Raw genomic sequence first — 27,879 nt, forward strand, 5'->3', positions numbered from 1 at the left:
TTGTTCCAGTCCTACTCAGGTCCCTTCCTTCAACTCTTTTTCTGACACATTGATGACTGTATCGGTGTTTTTTCCTGCTTTCACCCTGAACTCAAAAATTTTATCAACTTTGCTTCCAATTTCCACCCTTCTCGCACCTTTCTGTGGTCCATCTCTGTCTCTTCCTTTCCCTTCCTTGACTTCTCCGTCTCCTACAGCTACCTGGACTACACTTCCTCACACCCCACTTCCTCTAAGGACTCCAATCCATTCTGCCAGTTTCTCCATCTCCATCCCATTTCCCACACTTCTGTTCTCACCCTGTCCCCTGTCTCCAGAACCATAATAGGGTTTGTTTGTCCTCACCTTCCACCCCATTAGCCTCCATACTCAACAGTTCATTCGCTGCCATTTCCACCACCTCCAGCATGATGCCACTGCCAAACACATCTTCCCCTCCCCTCCCCTTTCAGTATTCCGAAGGGACTATTCCCACCCCGATACCCTGGTCCACTCCCCAATCACCCCAATACCCCCCTCCCCTTTCTACAGTGCCTTTCCATGCAAATGCAGGAGTTGCAACAACTGCCCTTTTTCCCCTTCTCTCCTCAACATCCAAGGTCCCAAACACTCCTTCCAGGTGAAACAGTGATTTACGTGTAATTCTTTTAATTTAGTGTACAGTATTCACTGTTCCCAATGCAGACTGCTGTACATTGGAGAGACAAACACAGATTGGTTTACCACTTTGTCGAACACCTCTATTCAATTCACAAATGTGATTCTGAGCTTCCAGTTGCCTGTCATTTTAATTCTCATCTTTGATCTCATGCTGACATCTCTGTCCTCGGCTTACTGCAGTGTCCCAATGAAGCTCAACGCAAGCTTGAGGAACAACACCTCATCTTTCAATTAGACACTTTACAGCCTTCCAGACTCAACATTGATTTCAACAATTTCAGACCATAATCTCGACCCCATTGTTTCCTTTTACTTTGCAGGTTTTGGTTTCACTCTTGCTTTTCTCCTTCTTTGCTTGCGGGTGGCAGTTGTTCATCATTCTTCCATTCACACCTCCTCTAGACATATCTTTATTCCTTTACTTGTCCCATTACCACTCCCTTTGGCATTCAATCACCAACCGTTTTGTCATTTCATCTCTCCTCTCTTCCACCCTATCGCAGACCTTCCCTTTTGTTCTTTTCCCAAGCCTCCCATTTTTCACTTGATTAAAGCCTATTGCATTTCTAGCTTTTCCCAGTTCTGATGAAAGGTCATTGACCTGAAACGTTAACTCTGTTTTTCTGTCCGCAAATGCTGTCTGATCAGCTTTCTTGTGAATTTTGGAGTGCCTGCTGCTGACACTAGAGTCAGAAAATTGAGTAGCTGCACTAATTGGAAGTGAACAGTACATTCTTGATGTTTCTTTTTATTAGAGATCATTAACACTATAGTAATTGATCTCCCATAAGGTTACTTGCGGACAAAAAAAACAAATATTTCTTCTACTAAGGTCAATATTTGCACCCTTTAATCAAATAAATGCAAAAAAGCAGAGAAAAATCTCTGATCTGTGACACAAGAGGTTGAAACAGTGAAAATGAAGTGGCTCTCGCTTCAGCAGTTTTTGGTAGGTTTTAATCTTTTTCAATTCTCTATTTTGCAGTTTGTTATTTGCTTCAATCTGTATTTCCTCTTTTATTGATATTTCTGTCTTGGCTCCATTGCCTAGGAATGGGACAAATTTCCCCATTATCCTTGCGAATCTAAATATTGCTATGTGTTTGAACATGTCTGTGCAGGGTGGTAGGAGCTCCTCATTCTTTCAGACTAAGTGTTAAGAGTTCAGCATGGCAATGGACCAGAAATGGGATCAATCACAAGCCTGAGGAGTGAGGAATGGGAACCAAGATCAGAGCTGCAGCATCGCAGGGAACAAGGAGGAATGGAGTACAGACACAGGCAGCGTCTTTAGGAGGGAACATGCAGATCAAAGTGAAACCAGTAGCAGAAGGGAGAGTTCACTGGACTGAACAGCAGCCTGTGCCTTTGGCCTACTATACGTCACCTCTAGCCTTAAGAGATGAGCCAGCATTCAAGATATTGAATTTATATAAGGAAAGAAACAGAGGAAATGGCAGAGTGATTAAAAATTGGGGTTCGTAGGTTTCTGAGGAAGTTTGATTTTTTTGGGGGGGGGCGGAATTTTTGTCATTTGTTTATTCTGCTACAAAGTTTATTTTCAGGTTTTTTAGGTTGGGGTTGGCGAGGATGCATCATGGTGATGCAGGGCCAGAGGTTGCAAAAAAAAACGCGCCAAAACCCGTGAATTACCTTTTGTTTTGGCGGACCAGGGGACTGCTGGGTAAGTAAAAACCTATATATTTGGGCAGTGGCTGAACCCGAGACACTACACGTGTAGTGTCTCCCACCCGCCCTCCTCCTCTAACCAAAAAAAAAGAACTCTGGTGTGTTGATAAGATAAGCTTTTTTATTTCTTCTGTATCGTGTGATTGGTTAAAAATTTACTTTCTTTTTTTTACTTTCTTTTTTGATTTATCTATTAATTGGTTATTTGAAAAAGACCATAGCAGAGAAGTATCAGAAAGTATTTAACTCATAAATTTATATAAAGTAATAAAGTAATTAACTAAGTAGAGATGGCTGGGCAGGTGATGTGCTGTAGCTGTATGATGTGGGAGCTGGCTGACCCCATTGTAAACGGCAGGGATAACATCTGCAGCAAGTGTTGGTTGCTGGAAGAACTCCGGCTCAGAGTTGATGATCTGGAATCTGAGCTTCAAACAAGGCGGCACATCCGGGAGGGGGAGAGTTTCCTGGACGTTTTGTTTCAGGAGGCAGTCACACCTGGTAGATTAAGTAATTCAAATTCAGTTAGTGATCAGGGACAACAGGGGGTGATTGCAAGTGAGGCAGGTAGGAGGATCCTGAGTTCAGGAGTGGAGGAGCCTCAGCCTTTGACCTTATCCAACAGGTACGAGATACTTGCTCCCTGTGTGGATGAGGAAAAGGGCTGCGGGGAGGATGAGCCAACTGACCATGGCACCATGGTGCAGAAGGCCATTCAAGAGGGTGGAGCAAAAAGACAAGTGGTAGTTATAGGGGATTCTATAATTAGGGGGATAGATAACATCCTTTGCAAGCCGGATCGGGAGTCTCGCATGGTGTGTTGCCTGCCCGGTGCCAGGGTGCAGGACATCTCTGACCGGCTTGAAAGGATATTGGAGCGGGAGGGGGAAGATCCAGTTGTTGTGGTCCATGTTGGGACTAACAACATAGGCAAGGCTAGGATGGAGGACCTGTTTGGGGATTATAAAGCACTAGGAACGAAATTAAGGAACAGGTCCTCGAGGGTCATAATCTCCGGATTACTGCCCGAGCCACGTGCAAATTGGCTTAGGGATAAGAATATTAGGGAAGTAAACACGTGGCTAAGGGAGTGGTGTGGGAAAGAGGGGTTCCATTTCATGGGGCATTGGCATCAGTTTTGGAACCAGGGGGATCAGTACCTATGGGACGGTCTCCACCTGAACCGATCTGGAACCAGTGTTCTAGCGAAACGGATAAATAGAGTGGTCTCTAGGACTTTAAACTAGTGACTCGGGGGGAAGGGAAAGGGAAAACGACAGGGAGTATGATGGTAAATAAAAAGGTAAGCAGCAGGTTAACATGTGTGCAGGAGGGTTTAAGTTCAAGGCAGACTATGAAAGAAGCAGAAAGGAAGGATAACTCAGGAGTTATTATTAGAGATGTTGGAAATCATGAAGGTAAGAAAGCTAGCATAAAGGCACTTTACCTGAATGCTCGTAGCATTCGTAACAAGGTTGATGAGTTAACGGCACAAATCATCGCGAATGAATATGATTTGGTAGCCATTACGGAGACATGGTTACAGGTTGGTCACGACTGGGAGTTCAATCTCCAGGGGTACCAGACTATTCAGAAGGACAGACAGGAAGGTAAGGTGTAGCTCTGATATTCAAGGACGACACCAGGGCGGTGCTGAGAGATGATATAGGTTCTATGGAGAATGAGGTTGAATCCATTTGGGTGGAAATTAGAAACTCTAAGAAGAAAAAGTCATTGATAGGCGTAGTCTATAGGCCACCAAATAATAACATCACATTGGGGCGGGCAATAAACAAAGAAATAACTAATGCCTGTAAAAATGGTACGGCAATTATCATGGGGGATTTTAATCTACATGTAGATTGGTCGAACCAGCTCAGTCAGGGAAGCCTTGAGGAGGAGTTCGTTGAGTGTATCCGTGATAGTTTTCTTGAACAGTAGGTAATGGAACCGACGAGGGAACAAGTTATCCTAGATCTAGTCCTGTGTAATGAGACAGGAATAATTAATGACCTCATAGTTAGGGATCCTCTTGGAAGGAGTGATCACAGTTGAATTTAAAATACAGATGGAGAGTGTGAAGATAAAATCCAATACCAGGGTCCTGTGCTTGAACAAGGGGGACTACAATAGAATGAGGGAGGACTTGGCTAAAGTAGACTGGAAACAAAGATTTTATGGTGGGACAGTTGACGAGCAGTCAACTTTCAAAGCAATTTTTCAAAGTGCTCAGCAAAAGTATATTCCAGTGAAAAGGAAGGACTGGAAGAAAAGGGGTAATCTGCCATGGGTGTCTAAGGAAATCAGGGAGGCAATCAAGCTGAAAGAGAAGGCAAACAAAGTGGCCAAAAACAGCATGAAACTAGAAGATTGGGAAAACTTTAAAGGTCAACAGAAAGCCACAAAAAGAGCTATAAAGAAAAGTAAGATAGAACATCAGAAAAAACTAGCACAGAATATAAAGACTGATAGCAAAAGTTTCTATAAATATATAAAACGAAAAAGAGTGGCTAAAGTAAACGTTGGTCCTTTAGAGGATGAGAAGGGGAATTTAGGTGTGGGATATGATGAAATGGCCGAGGCATTGAACAGGTATTTTGTATCGGTCTTCACAGTGGAGGACATTAATAACATGCCAGTAATTGACAAAGAGACGAACGTAGGTGAGGACCTGGAAACAATCATTATTATGGAAGAGGTAGTGTTGGGCAAGCTAATGGAGCTAAGGATTGATAAGTCTCCTGGCCCTGATGGAATGCATCCCAGGGTACTAAAAGAGATGGCGGGAGAAATAGCAAGTGCACTGGCGGTAATTTTCCAAAATTCGCTGGACTCTGGGGTAGTCCCAGCAGATTGGAAAACAGCAGATGTGACGCCACTGTTTAAAAAGGAAGGTAGACAAAATATGGGGAATTATAGACCGGTTAGCTTAACCTCTGTAGTGGGGAAGATGCTTGAGTCTATTATCAAGGAAGAAATAGCAGGGCATCTCGATAGAAATTGTCCCGTTGGGCAGACGCAGCATGGGTTCATGAAGGGCAGGTCATGCTTGACAAATCTTTTGGAATTCTATGATGACATTATGAGCAAGGTGGACAATGGGGACATGCTGAAATAGACTCTGAAGAGTGAATCTTTAGACCTATCATTTGGTGGAAACAGGGTGGTAGCACCCATAAAATGGTGGGCAATGATATACCACCACATTGCCAGCATCATTGTGGCCACAGCGCTGTTACCCCGGACTTACTGGTGGGCAGCTAAAGCAGTCCCTGAGTCAGGCAGCAGGCCTATTTAATGTGCAAATCTTTGATCTATGACAAACATTGGACCCCTGATTACTATATTTGGGCTGAATTGGGCAGATCGTCCAATGTGCGCATTCCGACCAATATCAGTTTGTGACTCGACTGAAGAAAATCACCAACATAAAGTTCCTCTATTTTTGTAGGCCAGGAACAGCTCCTGCAGGCTGCACAAAACTAGCTTTGACTGCAACTACTTTGTCTCCCCATCCCCCAAATATTAGGACCACCCAACACCCCTACCATATTCTGGTCCAGAGCTGCAGGCTACCCCAGGACCCTAAATTGTTAACCAGAGACTGGTGCCCCATGCTAATGAGGCCCTGACCTCAAAATGGGCCAGGACCACTGTCCCACTGGCCAGTTAGCGGAAGTCCACTCGGGAAAATATCCATCCCACTCTGTCCAATACTTACTTATGAGATAGCGTAACCCAGGGGTTGACAATAATAACCCCTTACAATCTGAACCAGATAGTCATGTCTTCCTTATCTACCTTTCCAAATTTTTGAAGGCAGACCGAGAACACATTTAGTAACACGAGGCCAAATACAAATGTTTCAGCTGGACATACATGGTAATAGTTATAGTCAAACTCAATTCAATTGGGAAAACATATCATCACAATAACACAAAATAATGTATATGCTGTACTTCCACACATCAATGGGTCATCTTACTTGACTTAAACAAAATAATTTCTAACCCTCCTCTGGAATTCTAATCTTCTTGCAGCCTTTGCTTGATCTGTCTTTTTATCTCCATTTGTTTATAATTCAGTAGGAGAGCCTGCACCATACATCCTCTCATAAGCTAACCAAACAAGGAAGAAGCAACCTCTTAATGCAATGGGTGGTAGGGGTCCATCGATTGCTAAGACAGTCTGACAAATTGATTATTATTTAGTGTTTGGGGAAACAACATCAAAACCTAACTTGTTAACACTTCATCTACATACACTGAGAAAATTGATTGGGAGCTTCTGCTTGGTTGCGCTTCTTTTGACACAATTCTCCTGATATCAGCGTAACAACGTAGAAGATCATGGAAGTTTATGCGCAAATTGCATTCAGTACATCTTGACTTCCCACGATCTTTGGCGCTGGTTTAGAATTGGGAGTTTCCGTTGACTGCACTCGTTTGTGGACCTTTGTGAAGATTCCAAACATTAAGTTGGATCGTTTGGCACAAGGACACTAACAGGTATGTTTTAAAAGGATTTGATTTTTTTTTATTTACGAAGGAACTGACTACTGTAACCCAACAAACTAGAAAAAAGTTTTGTATATGTTTTAAAAGTCATTTTCATAACTAAAAAATCTGTTAACTCACAGCTAGTGGATTGACATTGTGATTTCAAATGTTATTTTTTCTGATAAACCCATTTTCAGCTGTAGTAATCAAACTTTCCCAAGTTACTGCACTTACAGATATTAAGAAATACTTGTTAAAAGCATTTTTTTTATTACATTTTAAAATGCTGCTCAATTGTGCTGGCTTGTGGCAGAGTTGTGCTTGGTTATAGGCAAATGAGTTTGAGCAGAAACCTTGGGGGAAATATCTTTTCAAAACAGACACAATTTGGGGCACAATAAGTGCCGGAATTGCTGATTGCACCCAAAGCAGATATCTTTAGAAGCATAAATGTGTAAACATTAGAGAGAAGACCAAAGTGCTGTGCATTGAGGAATATGGAACCATTAAGGCACTATTCAAGAAAGAGAAGAAACTTTTAAATGAGAAATCTGGAATACAGACTGGAATTTTACGCCACCCTCCCCAAAGAGCAGGATGGTGGCAGTGGGGCATAAAATGGAGTGGAAGGCTTGGGGGGGGGCCCTTCCTGACCCGCTCCCGCCTCTGCCGCCATATTACGGGGGTGGCGGTGGCAGCGAGAAACTGCCTGCCCACCCCAGGCCAATCAAGGCCCTTAACTGGCCAATTGATGGCCATTTAAGGGCCTTCGCCTGCCACCACGGGGATTTTACCCTGGCAGGTTGGGTGGCCCAGGCCTGAGAAAAGCTGCTCCCATCCAACGAGGTTAAAATTCAACCCACAGTCCGTCAGAGTTAAAAGCAGTCAGAGATAAATTTTGTGTGGAACATGGCACAGATTTAAATGTTGCTTAAACTTTGGGAAAGCATGCATAAAATGTTGCAAATTAACCATCTGTAAGATGATTCAAATCACAGAATAAACAAATAACTGGACAGTGAGGAAGAAATGTTACTTGGTGTTCCAGTCAAGTGAGAAGGGGTCGAGGGGCTTCCCTCTTTTCCCTCCTTGTTTGACCAAAACAGGTTTAATTCTTTCTTAAAGTGGATGTACTGGCCAATTCAATAGGTGTTTGATTACTTACTTGCTGTGATCATAACAAGAACCAATCGGACAGGTTTTCTTCAGTTAACAAAAAAAGAGGTAAACTTTATTGTACCTAAACCAAACTAATAAAAATAATAAACAATGCCCCAGCATTCACACTCTCACACACAGACTAGAGATTTACACACATATAAATAGGTTACAGAGTTGGGAAAGGTAGATTGCTTGAGTTAGAGTCCATAAAAAAGGTATACACTCTGTGAAGTTTGGTGATTCGGCTGGCTTCAAGCTGAATTCAATGGTCCTGAGGCTTTTAGTTTAAAGAGGATGATGATTGGTTCAGTGAGTCTTGTAGAAATAGCAAGGTGGATGATTTCCTCCAATGGAGTTTCTGATTGTAGCCAGAGGATGCAAAGGTGGTCAGTCAACAAACAGGATTTACAAGCTTTCAAGCTGGAATGGAGAGAGAGACAGACTACCCCTTGCCCCCCACCTCCCCACTTAGGGTCTGCTCATACCAGAGTCCAATTGCTTTCCCTATGCTGCAGAGAAAACACCAGCTTAAAACCACAGATGGGAAGGGGCATGTGACACAACAGTCACTCAGTCATTCAAACATAGCAGTTAGCAGTATTTCTCAGCTTGCTGAGATAATAGGTAGTTCCTTTAAACTTCCCAGATCTTAGTTCTTACTGGGATATTAGCAGACATTTTGCCTCTCTCCTCACAGACCTTAGCAATGTAGTGTTGCAAATGAGGTGCTTATCTTAAGCTGAAAGGACGACTTTGCTGGAAGCTTGTCTTTTTTTAAATGTCTTTTTAAAAAATGTCTTTTAAAAATATATAAATTCAGATCTCCAGTCAGTGGATTGTTGCATTGGTCCTCTGTATTAACCACACCTCCCAATTTGGTGCTATCCACAAACTTTGAATTGTACTTGTGATTACTGAGTCCAAGTTGTATATGTAAACGGTAAGCGACAGCGGGCCCAGCATTGATCATTGTGGAACCATTTGCCAATCTGAATAACTATCTTTAACTCCTGCTCTCTGTTTTCTGTTTTGTTGCCAGCTTACTATCCATTCTGTTTCTTGTTCCCTGACTCCATATGTTCTGACCTCAGTCATCAGTCCACTATGTGGTGCCCTATTGAAGGCTTTTTGGAAATCCAAATATATCATGTCAACTGCATTATCCTTATCCTACCTTATCTGTTACATCTTCAAAGAATTCATTAAGGTTGGTCAAGCATGACCTTCCCTTTTGGATTCTGTGCTGACTACTCTCCAGTATATTTTCAGTTTCTAGATGTTTTTCTATTACATCTTTGATTAAAGATTCTATTATCTTTCCTACCTCTGACGTGAAGCTGAGTGGTCCGTAGTTCCCTGGGCTTGTTCTATCTTCCTTTATATATATAGGAAACGTATTAACTGTCTTTCAGTCCTCTGGCACTATTCCTTTTTCTAATTATTTTATATATGTGTAATAGTATCTTTGCTATCTCTTAGGGGTATGAGTTTTGCTAAAAGATTGGAGTGATGGGATATTCAGTTTGGAAAGAATGTGTCTGAGAAGTGATTGTGAAAAGGTATGTTCAATTGTTGAGTGCACAGAAAAAGCTAACCCAAAATATTACTGTAAATTTAGTTGTGAGAATAGAGCTAGGGGACACAGTTTCAAACTACTAAATGGTGATTTTAGGACTGATATTAGGAAGAAATAGGAGCAGGAATAGGCCATTCGGCCCCTCAAGCCTGCTCCATCATTCAACAAGATCATGGCTGATCTGATTGTGGCCTAAACTCCACTTTCCTACCTGCTCCCATAACAAGTGCTGGTCAGAGGCTAGGAATCCTGCGGCAGGTAACTCACTTCCTGACTCCCCAAAGCCTGTTCACAATCTACAAGGCACAAGTCAGGAATGTGATGGAATACTCTCCACTTGCCTGGATAGGTGCAGCTCCAACAACACTCAAGAAGCTCGACACCATCCAGGACAAAGCAGCCTGCTTGCCTGGCACCCCATCCACAAATGTTCACTCCCTCCACCACCGATGCACAGTGGCAGCAGTATGTACCATTTACAAGATGCACTGTAGCAACGCACCAAGGCTCCTTAGACAGCACCTTCCAAACCCACGACCTTTACCGCCTAGAAGGACAAGGGCAGCAGATGCATAGGAACACCACCATCTACAAGTTCCCCTCCAAGTCACACACCATCCTGACTTGGAACTATATCACCGTTCCTTCACTGTTGTGGGTCAAAATCCTGGAAATCCCTTCCTTACAGCACTGTAGGTGTACCTACCTGACATGGACTGCAGCGGTTCAAGAAGGCAGCTCACCACCACCGTCTCAAGGGCAATCAGGGATGGGCATTAAATGCTGGCCTAGCCAGCGATGCCCACATCTCAGGAACGAATAATAAAAAAAACCATGACTCCCTTGTAGATTAAAAATCTGTCTAACTCAACCTTAAATATATTCAATGACCTAACCTCCACTGCTCTCTGGGAAAGAGAATTCCAAAGACTAACAACCCTCTGAGAGTAGAAATTCCTCCTCATCTCTGTCTTAAAAGGGAAACCTCTTATTTTGATACTGTGCCCGCGAGAAATAGCAATCTAATTCCCTTTCGAGCATTTGGAATTAAGCGACTGGCGGGCGGCCCTCACATGCATTTGGATCCCTGGCTGTTGAAAGGTGGCCAAGCCCACTCTGTCCTCTCACCTGACATCAACATCCTGGGGGTTACCATTGACCAGAAACTGAACTGGAATAGCCATATAAATATCATGGCGACAAGAGCAAGTAGGAGGCTAGGAATTTTGCAGCAAGTAACTTACCTCCTGACTCCCCAATGCCTGTCCACCATCTACTTGGCAAAAGTCAGGAGTGTGATGGAATACTCTCCATTTGCCTGGATGGGTGCAGCTCCAACAACACTCAAGAAGCTCGACACCATCCAGGACAAAGCAGCCTGCTTGATTGGCACCCCATCCTCAAACATTCACTCCCTCCACCACTGACGCACAGTGGCAGCAGTGTGTACCATCTACAAGATGCACTGCAGCAACACACCAAGGCTTCTTAGACAGCACCTTCCAGACCTGTGACCTTTACCATCTAGAAGGACAAGAGCAGCAGTTGCACGGGAACACTGCCACCTGCAAGTTCCCCTCCAAGCCACACACCGGCTTGACTTGGAGCTATATCGCTGTTCCTTTACTGTCGCTGAGATTACAGCACTGCAGGTCAACCATGTCCTCTGCTCCCCCCTCTTCACCTATCCAGTGCTCGTCATGGCAGGGCGGGCTTGGTCTCGGGTGTGATTGTTGTGTGGTGGTACTACTGGGTGTAAGGCCTCGGGTGGCCATAGTCCTGGGTGCTGGGCTGGCTCTCAGCAAGGGCGGGCATAGAATGCCATTATCATGCAAGCCGAGGGGAGTAGCAAAGGCAAAGGTGCCAAGGCAACTTCGTCTCTGCAAGGACAGTGCTCAGGAGGCCTACTGATCAGCTGGCATCACACCCTGTCATTGTGGACCTCTCTGACGTGATGGAGGGTAGGCCAAGAGGCAGCTGTGCCTGCCCATGAAGCTCCATGATGAGAGTGACAGCAGCCGGCTATACCAAGAAGGGCCCACCTGGACTTGACTCAGCTACCTCCAAATGACCGAGCGGCATTGTGAAGACTCCTACTCTCCAGGAACACCATCAGCAACTTATGCTCCATGCTGCAGGATGAGTTGCGTCCTATGGGATTGGGTGGTCATCCTATGCCAGTGGCCCTGAAGAAGATCACTGTGGCACTCAAATTTTATGTTTCTGGATCTTTCCAGGAATCCACTGGGGATATGTGTGGGGGCGCCGCTGCATCAAGGAGGTGATCAATGCTCTGTTCAAGAGGGCCGCTGGATTTCCCCTAGGTGCGACGTGTGATAGACTGCACACCTGTAGCCACCAAGGCTCCTAAGGAGCAGCCAGTCACCTCATCAACAGGAATGGCTTTCATTCAATCAATGTTCAACTGGTCTGTGACCACTGAAAATATTCTTGCAGGTGTGTGCCTGCTTCCCGGGAAGCATCCGTGATGCCTTTGACAGTATCTTGTGCCACAGTTTTTCAGACCCCCTGCTCGCCTTCAGGGATGGATTTGCAGGGATGAGGCCTACCCATTGAAGATATGGCTACCGACACCAGTGAGGAACCCTCGCACTGCAGCAGAGGAGATTTACAGCACTTGCCATGGCTCCACCCGAGCGACCATCGAGCAGGCCACTGGGCTGCTGAAGATGAGATTCCTGTGTTTTGATCGATCTGGTGGAGCCCTGCAGTATGCCCTAGCAAGGGTCTCGCATATTATGGTGGTCTGCTGTGCTCTGCCCATTCTAGCATTGTAGAGAGAGGAGGCCTTGCATGAAGAGGACATGATTGATCTTCAGTCCTCAGCCAAGCAGGAGGATGTGAAGGAGACTAATGAGCAGGTAGCACAGGGTATTGAATCCCTTGGCCTGGAGACCAGGCACATGGAGGGACGGGCAAGGGAGACAAGAGATAATCTCATACATACCCGCTTCCTGTGACCTTGATGACCTCTCAAAGTGAAATCTATAAAGACTCAACTCACTGTAAGCCATCTGTCACCTCCTTTCTCTCTGGATTTCATGCCTAGCGCTCTGGCAGATCTGAGATGCTTACTAAAAATGGCCTGTGCCTACAATGGCAGCCGAATGAGGGAGCAAGGGTGAAGGCATCATCTCACAATTAATGAATGAAAGAATGAGCAATTCACAACATTGAATGTGAACTGTAACAATGACAAAACTTTATTAAACAACATTAGTGGCAATTGTAAAACACCTATGTAATCCCAAGTGTGTGTGGGTGTACGAGTGCTTCTACATTGAATGACCCCTGCACTAGCAGCTGGCTGCTGATCCACCTGCCCCTTGGCCTGGGCTGACTCATGGGTTCCTGAGGCCTGGAGAGCCCCGGCTGGCTGAGGCATTGCTGTATAGGTACAGGAGCCTCCTCTGGTGTCTTGGCTACTGGAGCTAAGGAGCCACTTTCGACACTCAGAGCACAACAAGGGGAATCCCCAGATGCGGAGGTCAGCCTCTCCTCCTCCCTTTCAATGCTCACTTGAACCTCCCTGCTGACCAGAGAAGGATGAGGACTTGGAGATGACTCCAGGTGCCTTATCCTTTTCTCGCCTTGCTAGTGCTGCACCAAGCTCATGGCAAAGATGATCGTGTGCAGGTCTGCATGCATCTGTGGAATCTGGCTATTCATTAGAGTGGCCAACATCTCGATGGAGGAAGCCATGCACTCACATGCCTGAGACATGGCAGCACCCATTGCATGGATGGACTCCTCCATCATCCGTTCATGGCTGCACAGTGCCTCTGGCAGCTCTGCCACATGTTGCCTTACCTCTCTCTGCAACTTCAGCATACCCTGTGCTATCGACATCAGAGATCTGCCATGAGTCTGGGGTTCAGCATGGGCCTGGCCACCCACAGTCCTCTGACTGTCAGTGGCCTCGGCTGTCACAGCCTCCATCACATGCCCTGGCATGTGTGTGGTGCTCTGCCAGTTTGTGACCCTGATTCTAAGACTGAAACAATATCTACTGAAATGAATGGATCTGCGCTGGTGGAAGGTGCAGAAGGATCATGTGATGGTGCATCCTCTGACTGCTCCTCCTCAGAGGTTGACGGCTGTTCCCTGTCACGTCTCAGGCTGAAAGAGTCACACTTGAAGTCACAGATTTAACTTTAACAAAGATTTAACAAACGCTTAGTGGAGGATCCTTCTTACCGGTGTTAGATGTGCTATCTGACCTTACAAAACCCTCAGGTCAGATGACTCCTCATAGTACAGAGAGTTCCTTTCAGTTTCTTTTCCAAGTACCGTATAGTCTCTAATACTCAAGCCCTCGCATATAATCAGCTGTCATGACATTCTCCTTCAGTTGGAGCCTCCTGTGGACACCGACCTGCATCAGAGAACATAACATGTGAGTTAGGCAGTGCAGATCTGGTCATGCCAACAATGTGTGATGTGGATCTCCAGAAGTGTATTGGATGTCAAATGAAGACAATCTTCACTCTCTTCTGCGGAGACTCCAGTCTCACCATCCACTATTGAGTGGCTGCTCTGGGCCGTGCTAGCTCCAGTGCCTCCTCCTCAGCAATCAACAGAGGCTGTATATCCACCAGTTCTTGAGGTCTCCCTGTTGTTATGGGCCTGCTTTTCTTGCAAGTGGAAAGAGGGAGATAGTAAGAGCTTACAGGAAGAGCAAGAGAACAGTTCTGCAAGTGGCAGCCACTTGTCCCCTGATGGAGTTTCCTACATGGCTTTTCACCATGTCTACTCTCAGGGGACTTAATGGGGGCAAGCTGTGAAAGAAGGTGGCCTGTGGACAAGATGCAGCCATGCATCTGGCAGGATGTGGTGATACCTAACCCCCTCTGCCAGTGCCTTTGTGGTGACCAGGGGGCATAAATTTAAGGTGATTGGTAGAAGGATTAGAGGGGACACGAGGAAAAACTTTTTCACCCAGAGGGCAGCGGGTGTCTGGAATTCACTGCCAAGAACAGTGGTGGAGACAGAAACCCTCATCTCATTTTAAAGGTGCCTGGACATGCACCTGAAGTGCTGTAACCTGCAAGGCTATGGACCAACTCCCGGAAGGTGGGATTAGATTGGGCGGCTAGTTTTTTCAGCCGGCACAGACATGATGGGCTGAAGTTGTTCTTCTGTGCCTTAATTTTTCTATGGTTCTATGACTCCCTCCCTATGTTGTACTGCCTCCTGTGTAGCCGCAAAGAGGAGAGAGGTATGGAGCACTCACCTTGGCAGAATGAAGGAGGTCATTGACTCTCTTTTTGCAGTGCATACATGTTTAAAGGGTGACCCGACAGCTGCTTACCTTCTCTCCAATCTCCATCCAGGATTGCTTGGTCAGGCGGGAGGACCTCTTCTTGCCATCCCTGAGAAGAGGACATCCCGTCTTTCCCTTGCAACCTAGAGGAGCATCTCCAGGCAGGCATTACTAAACTGTAGAGCCACCCAGTGTCTTCCTTCTGCTATAGAGAACCGTCCTTCTCTGGAGTATGGTGTGGGCAGGGGGGGCGGTGGTCCAGAAGTCACAACACACCAGGTCCAGCAGCAATCAGCATCAGTAAATCACTCAAAGGCAGCAATGCAAGCAGGGCTGGCACTGCTTTAGATATGGTGCCAGCACTGCTCCTGAGACATCTGACACTGCAATCAGTACCTTGGAGACTGCCCCCGACGTGTTATTGGACGGTCATGCACCTCCATTATGGTAAGGGGTCACCTGCCGTGTAATTGCAGTTAGCCAGCCCCACACGTTACCAGTGGCAACGGCTCCTGCTCCCGGGTTCACTGCCAGGACCCGTGACAGGAATACTAAATTCAGTTCACTGAATGTAAGTTCTGCATGCCTTCCTGCAGAACTGAAAGCAAACTTTGTACCATTCATTCCTTGATCTTTGTTTCTAAGAGTTAAATGGCTTTCAACCAGTGTTACACTTCATTTACACAGTTTGCAGAATGGTTTCCTTTTTTCATTTTATTTAATTGGGTTAGACAACTCAAGTGAGTTAAAGACAACATTGTACATTACATGAAACATTAGACACACATTAATCATTCCTATAATGCCATGCATAAATTGAAACACTGACATATTTTTCGGATCAACATATTTTTAGTCCAGTTCAATACCATATTTCATTCAGCATAGTTTGCCAAATGATCTTTAATGCATACTTTATGGTCATGTTAGTTGATATGAAGAAGCCCAATTAGCATTTACACAGTAAAACTACCTTTTGCTCTAAGGTTAACACATCCATCTCAATCTACTGATTGTTATTTTTGCCTGGACACAGAAACAGAAGCAAGTGCATCTAGTGAGGTGCTCAAATGTTCAAAAGCAGCATAAATATATAATAACATGCTTTCCTTAGCAAGGTGCTTTTTATTCATGAGTGGCTTGTACTTGTCAAGCTGACAGTTAATCGCTATTAAGTATTTTTTCAACAAAATGCTGAAGTAAAAGCCTGGAAAAAATTGGTAATTTATCATATGTCATCATGTGCATGTGGAGCATAACCTATTTGATACTTAAATGGCTTGTCTGAAATCAGGGATGAATTATTGCTTGCTCGATGACTGGCAGCAAATGAGTAGAAATAGTACCTTTTTGAATTTTTCTAGAATGGTCCAGATTTTGGTATTGAGCTTTACTAAAACGACACTTCATATTTCCAGGACATGGGAAATCGGTTCTGTATGCCATAAATAATATGATTTTGCACCCCAATCTTTACGATATGAACCAATGTCTGAATTTCCTGGAAAAGTCATTTGAATATGCCACAGTGAGCTTATTGGTGAATCACCGAGCTCAGCCAATGATATACACAAAAACCAATCACATGCCACTACAAAAATGGACAAAATACCCCAAAGGGAGGCTTGGACCTGTAAGGTAAATGTTATTATGCTGTATTTGTCTGTAGGATAAGGGTCTGAAAGCCTTAATGCTGAGACAATGTAAGAAATACCTCCCCCAATGATGATGAAAGTGATCACATTGGAGAGACTTGGATGGAGATGCAGCATATATGTAAAGCTGTGTATAGTTAGAATATAATAAAAGAGTTAATGTTCGAACTATTGAAGACTCAGTAATCTTTCTTAGCTAGACTAACCAAATATACTCAGCTGGCAGTAGACTGACCGAACATACAATAGGGTAAAAAGCGGTGGTTCTTACCATGCAACACCCTGAAGAATTTGAAGAAATACTTTGAAGAAGGCTGACCTGTAAAAAGTGTCAACATTGCAGAACTCGAGAAGAGGCTGTGAAAAAGCACCAGAGTTGCTCCGTGGATGAAGAAGGCATGGAGAGTCAGGGTATCGGTTTGTAGAGGCATTCAGGCTGCACCACAGAGGCGGGTAGTCTGTGAAAAATAAATTCTAGTCCAGCGATCGCAGGCTTCGAGTCAGAGAACCAAGCAGTGGTCGGGGATCTGGTGAGCAACCCATAAAGAGGGTAAAAAATTTGGCCCTAATGGCACTAGCAGGCAGCACTGGGAAAATCAAAAGTCCTTAGTGAGGGCAGATACATAGTTGTCGCCGTTAGATGTGGCGACTGCAGGTGAGAAAGAAAAACCAAGAGGCTGAAAATACTCAATACTCTAAGTGAAGGGAGTAAATAGAGGAAACAAGAACACTACAAAACTGTGTTTAAAGAAAGAAGGAAATAAATACAGAGTCTAGCAACAAGATTTCACAGGAAGAAACGGTGGCCATAGCAGGAGTCAGCATGAGGCTGAAAAGTGCAGGAAACCTCCGATACTGGGGGGAAAGTCTTAAAAGAGAAAGTAAACCAAATAGAAAGCCATGGATCTTAAATTCACAATACCAGAGAAGTTTGGACACATGGAGAAACCAAATCAAACTCAAAATTGATCACTCTGGCGAAAAAGATTTTTGAAATACAGAATTGCTTCCAAATTAGACAGCCAGTCTGAAGCAGAGCAAGTTAACACATAGCTGTATTCCGTCGGAGCAATAGCAGATAACGCTATTTCAAAACAATGCATTAATGAGACATCAGACAAATTTGATGAAGTTTTAAATGCCTTTGATAGTTATTTCAACCTGAGGAGCAATAAGCTTCTTGGAAGGGCAAGATTTTCAGAAGGGTCCAGAAATCAGGTGATGCTTTTATTAATAACATTTACAAACAAGCTGAAGGATGTGAATATGGAGACCTAACAGCAGAATTAATAAGAGACTGCATTCTAGTAGGTATTGCTGATGAGTCCCTATCAGACTTGTTGCAGTTTAAGGAAAACCTCACCCGAGACAAAGCAATTCAGCTGGTGAGACAAGCAGAGATCTAGAAGCAGAACAGAGCAATCCTGAGAGGTGAAGAAAGACCTTGGTTCAGGAAAACCTCCAGCGACCGTACAGTTCCTTAATCACAAGGCTGTAAAAGAATCACCAGAAAAACGGGTCGGGTTGGGGGTGGGGGGTGGGGGAGTGTAAGATGCCATGAAACCCTGCCAGTGCTGTGACACCAAAAAAAACCACAGATGCAAACAGTGTCCTGCAAACAAAGCAGAATGCTTCCCATGTCAGAAAATAGGTCATTGTGGGAAGATGTGCCAAAGCAAAATCTCAACTCCCACAAGTTCGAAAGGTAAAGTCATCAAGCATAGAGTTGTTAATGAAGTTGAACAATCTCCATCGGGAGAAAGAAATCAGAAAACCTCCTAGGTTAGATCAATGATCCTAAACAGGCATTTTGGTCTGCAGATATCTATGTCAACAGACATATCACCAATTTTAAACTAGACACAGGAGCAAGTGTAACAGTTTTATCAGACAACGAACCATAGTTATCAATGCATTACCTGCAACCAACAGAAACTCGGTTACATGGCCCAGGAGGGACTGAACTGAAAGTCAAGGGAAAGCTACAGATAACACTCCAGAGCAAGGGAAAGCAGATATCAGAAACACTGTATGTTCTACAGAATCGGGGATTTTCTGTCTTAAGTAGAAGAGCTTGTATTGATTGACATCTCATAAGAAAAGTGGAAGATGTTAAGCAACAAGAACCCAGGAGTCACTTCCAAAAGGCTTTCCAAAATTATTTACTGGTCGAGGAAGACTGAAGGCCGAATATAACATTGAGCTGAATTTTACCAGCCCTCCAGTGTTGGGGTCGTGGTGGGGCGGCCCGGAATATTCTAGCAGGAGAGGCCCATCAATGACCCCTGATGCCGTATATGTCCCACTCCATTTTACCGGGCGGCGGTGGGACCTCAGTGTGGAACCCCAATTTAAGTATGCTAAGTGCTACTTACCTTGCCTGATTATGCATCCCGCTGCTCACTGCTCCTCAGTTCTGCATTTTTTGCTGAATGGGCGGCTGTCACATGCCGTCCCGTTCACAAATGAGAGAAGCCAGAGGGACAGCAGTAGAGCGAGCAATTGCAGACATTGCAGCTAAGTCTCTGTAAACCAGGGACTCAACTCTGCATAGTTGAAGGGAAGTGGGAGGGGGGATGCTGTTATCAGGGTTTTAACTCTTCAGGCAAGAAGGGAAGTGGGAGGGGGGATGGGATTATCGGGGTCTCAACTCTGCATAGTTGAAAGGAGGTGGGGGGGAGATGGTATCACTGGGGGCACAACTCTGCAAAGTTGAAGGGAGGTGGGAGGGGGAATAGGATTATTGGGATCTCAACTCTGCATAGTTGAAGGGAGGTGGCAGGAGGGATGATATTACTGGGGGCACAACTCTGCAGACATGAAGGGAGGTACAGTGTACTCTCCTTCCGTAAACGGTGTCAGCTCTGCGCCACTGTTTGTTTGTGTGTGTAGTCTGTATAATCAATGTGAAACTGAGTAGAGACAGGCTCCAGCATTATCCTTCCATAACAAGCTTTCTGGAGTTTGACAGCATGTACCTTAAATCCCCGAGTAGTAGCAGGCTGTAGAGCTAGCAAGATTTCTCTGTTCCAGTTAAGGGGAGAATCATGCTTACCTCGCTCGGATAGCCAATGAGATCTGCTCCAACGAACCTTAGCAAATCTATAAACCTAATCTGATCTTCCATTATTTATGCTTTTTTTAAGTTGCATAACCGATTTCTTACATATGGGGGTGTTACCTCAACTTTAAGTAAGTTTGTCCCTATTTATTTCCCAAATAAGGATGTATAACTCTTAATTTCTAGGTAAGGTCTGGGCCTCTTTGATTTCTAAGAGAGCCAGACTAGTAACAAGCTGCGAGCCTCGTGATGGTTAATTTTTCATTAGTCATCAAAATGTGTTTCAAGATGACAATCCAGTTTTTGGGTTTGGTTAGCTTTATCAAAAATTAAGTTGACTGTGGTTTAGGGCTATCAAATAAAACCATCTTATCAAATATTACACTGTGGTAGCTTTTGTGACAGTTTGCAAAACTATATTGTCAATGCTTTACCCTGTGGTGAGATTCGTGACTTTAGGAGTGAATCCCTCTTATCAAAAATTGTCTTTATGGTTCTAAGATGAGGTAAGCTTTTGAGAGGCTCATGTCCATTTAGTATTACCGAGATGAACTTTTTTTACCTTTTATAACGATGAACCCTCTTTTAATTTTTTAATCCCTCTTTCATAGGAAAATATCTCTTTTAACCTTGTAAGCACTGATTATGGCCAGATTCCTTCACAGAACATTCACTCCCTCCATCACCGGTGGGCAGCAGCAGAAGTATGTACCATCTACAAGATGCACTGCAGCAACTTACCATGGCTCCTACAACAGCACCTTCCAAACACTCAACCTCTACCTCAACCTTCTAGGTTTGCCTAAAAGGGCAAGGACAGCAAATGCATGGGAACACCACCACCCGCAAACACACACCATTCTGACTTGGAACTATAACGCCGCACCTTCACTGTCACTGGGTCAAAATCCTGGCACTCCCTCCCTAAGAGCATTGCAGCTATACCTATGCCACATGGGCTGCAGCAGATCAAGAAAGAGGCTCACCATCACTTTGTCAAGGGCAATTAAAGATGGGCAATAAATGTTGGCCTTGCCAGCGACATTCAAATCCGAATGAAAAAAAGGACAGATGCAATCAGAGTTTTCAAAAAGGAATTTGATAAGCACCTAAAGGGAAAAAAAAATTGCAGGGCTACTGGGAAAGGGCTGGGTAGTGGAACTAGTTGAGTTGCTTTTATAGAGAGCCAGTATGGTTCGTCAGGCTGAATGATCTCCTGCCAGGCTGCCACCCTTCTATCATTCTATTCTATGATTCTTTCAAAATATTATGCAATTTAAATGAATCACAAAAACATCTCTAAGACGGAGAGCTTTCTCCCACTTAGGATGCACTCCCCAGCCTCATTCCCCAGCCTCAATCCCCGGGAATTTTTTTCTTCCACTTTTTTAGCACCCCGCCCTCCCCCCTCGACCTCCCCCACCCACCTTAACACCTTGGAGCACCAGTGGTTGTGTCGTAATTACTTTCAAATCATGCTGGCTATTTAGACTCATTGTTACATTGTGCAGTATGCAAATTAGGTAGACAGGAAGTTTAGCCATATATTGACATTGGCAAAATTGGCACAGGAGTGGGTGCAATATCAGAGGTAACTTCTTGTTTGCCGCAACATGAGAATTTCGATCCCTTGATTTTAGTTCAAAATTGCTATAACAGATGCAGATTGTAATTTCACTGAGATGTTGTGAATCAAGAAGAAAGAAAGCAGCAAACTTCAGCAACGAAGATCTGCTGACCATCCTTGAGGAGGTGGAAATGAATGAATGCGAGGCATATCGAGGGGGATGGTTACCCATAAGGTGATCCAGGCAGTGAAGAAGGCAGTGGTGGCAGTAGCCCTGATATGTGGACGAGGCATCAGTGTCAGAAGGAATCTAATGGCCTGAGCAGGGCAGCTAATGTAACAAACTCAACATCCTCTTAAAAAGAAACAAATCAAAATACTGCTGATTTCACTTCCTTTGCAGTCACCGCCTGTCCTCCAGTATGTTTCCAGTATGTTCTGTTTTTCTCACATCGTTTTGATACTTCAGATGGTCTCTCAGCAGCAGTTGCCAAATGAGTGTTGTTTTTTTCATGCAGGAATTCGAATTGGGGGAATGGCCAGATGCCTTCAGGCCAGATGTGTAACACCCAACAGATAATTTGTTTATGATTTCCTTGAATCCATGTTGCTCAGGGAGACAAGCTTTTAAAAATATCCTGTTTTCTTTTTAACATTTTATCAGATTTATTATTCTTCAGACGATTAGAAACATATTTCTCACAGAATATGCCCTCGTATTTTAAATGAAATTGACTCAACACTTGGAGATGGCCAGTATATTCCTGATGGCAATTCATTCAAAGTTTCTAGGATTCTGGTTGCTCTCAGCTTTCTGCTCATCTTCTTTCATCAGCTCCTCCAGGGAGTTCTTGTTGACAAGCCTTTGCAGAAAATGGCAGCTTCTTGCCAAGTTCTAATAGGAAGGGATCCACCTCCTCAAAATCTCACTACCATCAAACTCAAGTATAATCCAGCCATATTTTAATAATAACACAGTGATCGATGGTTCTTTTTCCCACCACTCATTCTCTTATCCAGTCCTTTGTGCAAAATGGGCAAATATTGAGTCAGGCAGAAGCTGGTTCCCACATTCACAATGCCTGTAATGGCCTCTCCGAGAGCAGAAATCGAATAGCAAAACCCCTGAGCAAGCTGGCGGCCTAACACCTGCATCCCTTGCACGCCAAGCCAATATCTGTGCACTTCCTCTAGCTTAGCCTCAAAGATAAACCTGATGCTCGTCTCTGAGCTGATGTTAGCTCAGCTCAGATTGAGTGAAGCTGCATCTTCAGAAAGGCTGGCCTCTTTTTTCCTGAAGTCATTGAGGTTTCTCCACATTTTTACCAACTGAAATGAAAGATGGGGCCAAGGGGTTAGTTGTTAGTGTAAAGAGAGAGCAAAGGAAGAAGTGGCTGGGGAGGTCAGCAATTTGTCATGTAGAGTGTGTAGAGTGAGATGGTAGTAAGAAGGGAAAAGAGGATGAGGCTTGAAGAAACCCTGTGCAGTGTCCTCCAGCATTGTCACTCACCATGGCCTTGACTCACCCCCTGCCTCTGATGGTCAGCATGTTTACTTCACAGGGGAGAGAATGTGTAGGCAGGCTTAGCATCCTCCAACGACAGCCTCCAGGCACAAGTCCTGCATGAGCTTCTGCTGCAAGAAAGGAGGGAATGTGTTAGTGACAGTCTTCTGCAGCATTTAGAGAATGTGGCTGTCATGGTTAAATAGTATGAGGTGCAGGAGCCAGCGTGGTGTAGTACAGTAATTGTAGAAGATTAAAGGGAAGAGGAGGAGGGTAGTATGGTTGTGAAGGTGTGAGCAGAGAGTAAGAGAGAGCTTTCTTAGTTTGACAACTTTCATGTTTTACAACACTCAAGGTATTACTGAAAATGACCCAGATTTTGCAGTAAGAATAATGCTGAAGCTATCACCGCTTACTGTTATTATGGAGTAAATTGGATAGCAACTGTCAGTATCCAGTGGGAATCAACATTGCAGTCCCATCCGAGTTGCCCTGCTCCTCCACTACATCAGTATCTCTCAGAGACTTGGCATTCACATACAATGGAATGAAATTGCAGTACTTACCCATTAGTTACCCACTAAACATGACAATAAAGGTTAGACATTTTCCATTTAAGTATTAGTGAATTTTTAACGTTGTGGAATATCTTAGATATCTTAGTTACTGCCAAACAGCCTTTCTGGCATCGACACTAAAAATTTACATTTACAAGTGTGGAGTCACATTTCTTCAGATTTTAATTATTGGAGATTTTTTTTTTTAAAGATCTATTTTTTAAAGCTTTTTCTTTCTGTCTGTTTTATCTTTCTCTCTCAACACTTTCTTTCCCTCTCTTTATTTTGCCATCTGTATATGACTTGACATTGAATTAAATATTCTAACTTATACTTACTTGTTCAGACTCTATGGGCGGGATTTCCATTCTGTGGTCAGAACTCTGACGCTGCGGTCACTTCCAGGTCCTGATCCTGCACCGTATCGGCAATGCACATGCATTGCAATTTCAACATGGAAAACAGGTAATTGGCCTAGAGTTGCGTTCGCTTACCAATTAGTGGTGGCAAATGCGGGAAGGAGGCGGGACTGAGGCAGCAGTCGGCCCGATTTAAAGGGCGGACAGCACCAATTGCTGAGGTTGCCATTCATCCAAAGAATGGAAGGAGCAGAGCAGAGGGAAGTGAGAAGGGAGGTCCCACATGCCAGGACAGCCTCCCCATTTTTTGGATGCCTCACTGGAGGTGCTGCTGGAGGCTGTGACATCCTGTTCCCTGCCAGTGGCAACAGAAAGCCTGCAAGAGTCACCAAGAGGGCATGGCTAGAGGTGGCTCATGAGGTCAGCAGCAGAGGAGTGGTGAATAGGAATTGCGTGCAGAGTAGGGAACCACTTCACTGACCTTCTCAGGTCTGGAAAGGTGAGTTCAAAGATAGACCTAGTTGCCATTCCTCCAGGTCAGCAGTCACCAGGGTACAAAAGAGAGGGGCATCCTGAAGGCACCTAAAGTTCTCCTGACCATGGAAGAGATGTGTGTTCAGCAACTTTGATGATCCATGAGCATTGCTCAGAAGACGAGTGTCGTTGGAGGCTGGAGTGCAGATGGCAACACCTTATGTGACTGAAAAGCTGTGATTGTTGTGGTATTGTAGTACTGCTTTAAGTGTTGCAGTGTTACCTTAAGGCGGGTATCTGAGACAGCTATCCGTCACCAGACAGGATGTGATACACAGATCCGTGTGACCTCTAAGCACATTCTGCAAGCAGCACTAGCAACAACAATGTAAAGCACCTTCCCAGTATTGCTATGTAAGTTAGTAACTTTAATAAAAGAAGCTGCCTGTTGGATTCACAGCTCTTGTCTGTGTGATTGGTGTGACGACATTATAATAGCAAACTGCAAAATGGTGGCAATGGCGGGACCTTCCCAGTATTGCTGTGGGTATCGAAAACATGCTATGCTGAATATTGATTTTTTTAATCCATCAGCTGGAAACCTGAATTAAATTTAAAAAAAAGAAAAAGAAAAGATAAAAGGTGACTTTGCTAGCAGCTAAGATGCTAGCCACAATTTGCGTCACTGTACTCCACATTTCAATGCATCGAGGTGGAGACGAGCTGTCTGCCCAGCCTCCTCAAGAACAATGACCTGGGGTATTTTAGTGAACTGCCTGTCCTGTTCCCATTAGCAAGACATTAAGGTAATCACTTGGGACATTAAACTGGTGGAGACGAACCACTCAAACCTAATCACTTGAACAATGGGACCCTGGTTTAGAGAAGGAAATTCCTAGACATGAACTGATTAAGTTCCAAGAAAGAATACACACTGATAGCCATCAAGTTGAATCACTGGGTGATGGTCATGTGACAGGCCCACCATCTGTGCATAAGCTAGTGTTTTCTCTGCAGCAACCGAGACACAGAGTTAGATACTAATAAGAGAAGACCCAAGTGGGGTCTTTCCTCCCTCTCTCTCTCCCCAGTCCATCTTGCAAGCTTCGAACCCTGCCTGCTGGCTATAACTATCTAGACCTATCACTGCTGCAGACCCCATGAAGGAAATTATCTGCATCACTTTCTCTAGGAGAACCACTGAATCAACTACATCTGCAAATTAGAAGCTTCAGGACCACCAAGTTCAGCCTGAAGCCAGCCAAATCACCAAACTCCACAGAATGTATACCCCTTTTCATTGCTCTGGTCTTTAATTCAACCAATCTATGCTCCTCACTCTGTAACCTATTTGTGTGTGTATGTGTGAAAGTTGGAGCGTAGTTTATTATTTTACTTAGATCGGTTTAAGTGCAATAAAGCTAACCTCTTTCTTTGTTAACTCAAGAAAACCTGTCTGATTGGTTATTTTATGATCATAGCACGTAAATAGTTAAACATTCATTGTATATCCACTTTTAAAAAAAGAAATAAACCTGCTGTGGTTAAACAAAGAGAGGGACAATAGGAGAGCCCTCAACCCCTCCTCACCTGATCATAACACTGAGTACAAGTTAGTATCTTCAATAAAAGAACCTACCTGTTGGATTCAATGATCTTGTCTGGGTCATTGGTGTGTCCACGTTACAACAGCAAAATGCAACAGCGAGTGGTGATGGAGAGAGGCATTTTCCTAGCTGCATCTTTGTTCACCTTGCAGGCCAAGCAGGAGTTGAACACCAGGGATATTGAGATGCACTTTGAGGATCTGGCCCTTGATGTGGCCAAAATGTCAAGCCACAGGGACACTGGGCACAGACAAATAGGGGTCCACCGTAGGCAGGTTGAAAACATCTTAACAGCTCCAGATTCAGGGGATGCATGGCAATGATCTCCATGCAACGAGCTGTCAAAGCATGAGCTGCCATCTCATTATTTTAAGCAGCATGAGCATCTGTTGGCTGTCCCAATCAGTCATTATCATCTCTTCTGTCTCCTACTGGGCCAGCTCCCTGCACCAGCACAGATACTCACACCTCGGTGGTTCCTTGACTGTTATTTGAGATGGTGGCACAAGATGAAGTGTACATCACATCAGAGCAGGAGGTTACGGGGAAGGTAGATTCGGCTGTGGCCAGTTACTCTTGGAGGATGGGGCAGCCCTGATCAACAGGGTGGAGATGTAGAGCCTACGCACTCACAAAAGTGGTGGCTGTACCTGGAGAACTAGCGTGTGTTATGTGCCCACAGGTCGGAGTTACCTAAGGCACTGCTGAGTCATAGAATAAGAATGGAGGAATCCATTCATCTTCATGTGCTGCACATGTTTCAGTGCTTTGAGCTCCTCCATTGAGACAGTGGCTAACCTCATGGTGAGCCATATGCTGCATCACTCAGAGTGGATGTAGGAACAGTGCAAGGCCATGTGCAGTATATAGCATTGACCAGTCAGTGGCACAAATGGCGCAATGAAGCGTGGAGTGGATGCCAGGTGTGCCCCAGCAGGTGGTTCTCTCCAGCAATCAAGGGCGCCATGCATGGGCATGGAACTAGCCCACCCCTAGTTTAAAAGGCTCCACAAGAGCCAGAAGAACCAACCTGCTCGACATTGGTAAATGGCCAATTAAGCCGCTTAATGAGCTTGTTGTCAGCTCATTGATAGCTAGTCTTGAATTGTCATTTGGAGTCATGGAATCCAAGCAGGGTCTGAACCACAACAGGGAGAAAGAGGTGCAAACAAAGTGGGAAGCCAGTCAAAACAGTGGGACAACAGCAAGAGGCTCTATCAAAGAGGAAAGCTCAGGAAAGCCCCTCAATCACAAGCAACCGGTCCCACAGAATCAAGAGAATTATCTGTTCTATCTCCTCACTCTTGACAAGGGCATTTTGGACATTAGGCGGATGTTTTGGGTGGGGAATGTGAGGTTGTAGGAAGGAAGTAAATAAAAAGGAAATTGGATTAAGCTACTCCAAGAGATGGGGTCGACTAGAGACAAGGAGCAGCATCTCCAGGGACAGAGGCAGACCCATGGGCAAGAGATGCTCTTACGCCACTGTGCTTTGTTGAATGATAATATTTTTAATCCACTGACTGGAGATCTGAATTTATATATTTTTTAAAAAGACATTTATAAAATATGACTTTGCTCGCAGCTTAAGACGGTCATCTAATTTGCAACACTGTATCCTACAGGCAAAGAATGTGAGGAGGGAGACAAAATGTTTGCTAATTCCCTAGCAAGAACCAAGACCCAGGAAGTTTAAGGGAACTGTTTGTTCTCTTTCTTGTAGCAAGAAAGATTGTGGCCAAAGCCTCCACCAGTTCCACCCTGAGTTCCCTTAACAACCTAAGATGCGTCCCATTCAGGCCGGATGACATTTCTACTTTGAGGATTACCTACCTTTTAAGTAAATCCTCTTTATCTATTTTTATCCTATCCAATTTCTCTGACACATTGTCCTTTAATGAAACATTATCAGTATCTTCTTCACTGAAGAAGGAGGCAAATTACTCATTTGGTACTTCAGCCAAGCCCACCACCTCCACAAGAAGATATCCTTCTGGTCCTTAACAGTCCCACCTTTCCTTTGACTATCCTTTAATTCTTTATATGTTTATGAAAGATGTTAGTGTTCCCTTTTGTTAACCATCAATCCTTTCCTTTTGCCTTTTGGGCCTCCTTATCTCGAGAGACAATGGATATGCGCCTGGAGGTGGTCAGTGGTTTGTGAAGCAGCGCCTGGAATGGCTATAAAGGCCAATTCTGGAGTGACAGGCTCTTCCACAGGTGCTG

The 27,879-nt window shown here is 44.4% G+C and overlaps 1 long non-coding RNA gene across 1 annotated transcript in view; it reads left to right on the plus strand.

Moving 5' to 3' along the window:
• The first annotated feature begins 1,536 nt into the window (after positions 1-1,536).
• LOC137375606 (uncharacterized) overlaps positions 1,537-27,879 on the plus strand; it is a 74,917-nt gene continuing 48,574 nt past the window's right edge. The window contains exons 1-2 of the long non-coding RNA XR_010976039.1: positions 1,537-1,609; positions 2,226-2,344. This is a non-coding gene — a long non-coding RNA (uncharacterized lncRNA). The remainder of the gene's footprint in view (positions 1,610-2,225; positions 2,345-27,879) is intronic.

The sequence above is a fragment of the Heterodontus francisci genome, chromosome 12 (genome assembly GCF_036365525.1).
Source record: "Heterodontus francisci isolate sHetFra1 chromosome 12, sHetFra1.hap1, whole genome shotgun sequence".
Classification (NCBI taxonomy): domain Eukaryota; kingdom Metazoa; phylum Chordata; class Chondrichthyes; order Heterodontiformes; family Heterodontidae; genus Heterodontus; species Heterodontus francisci.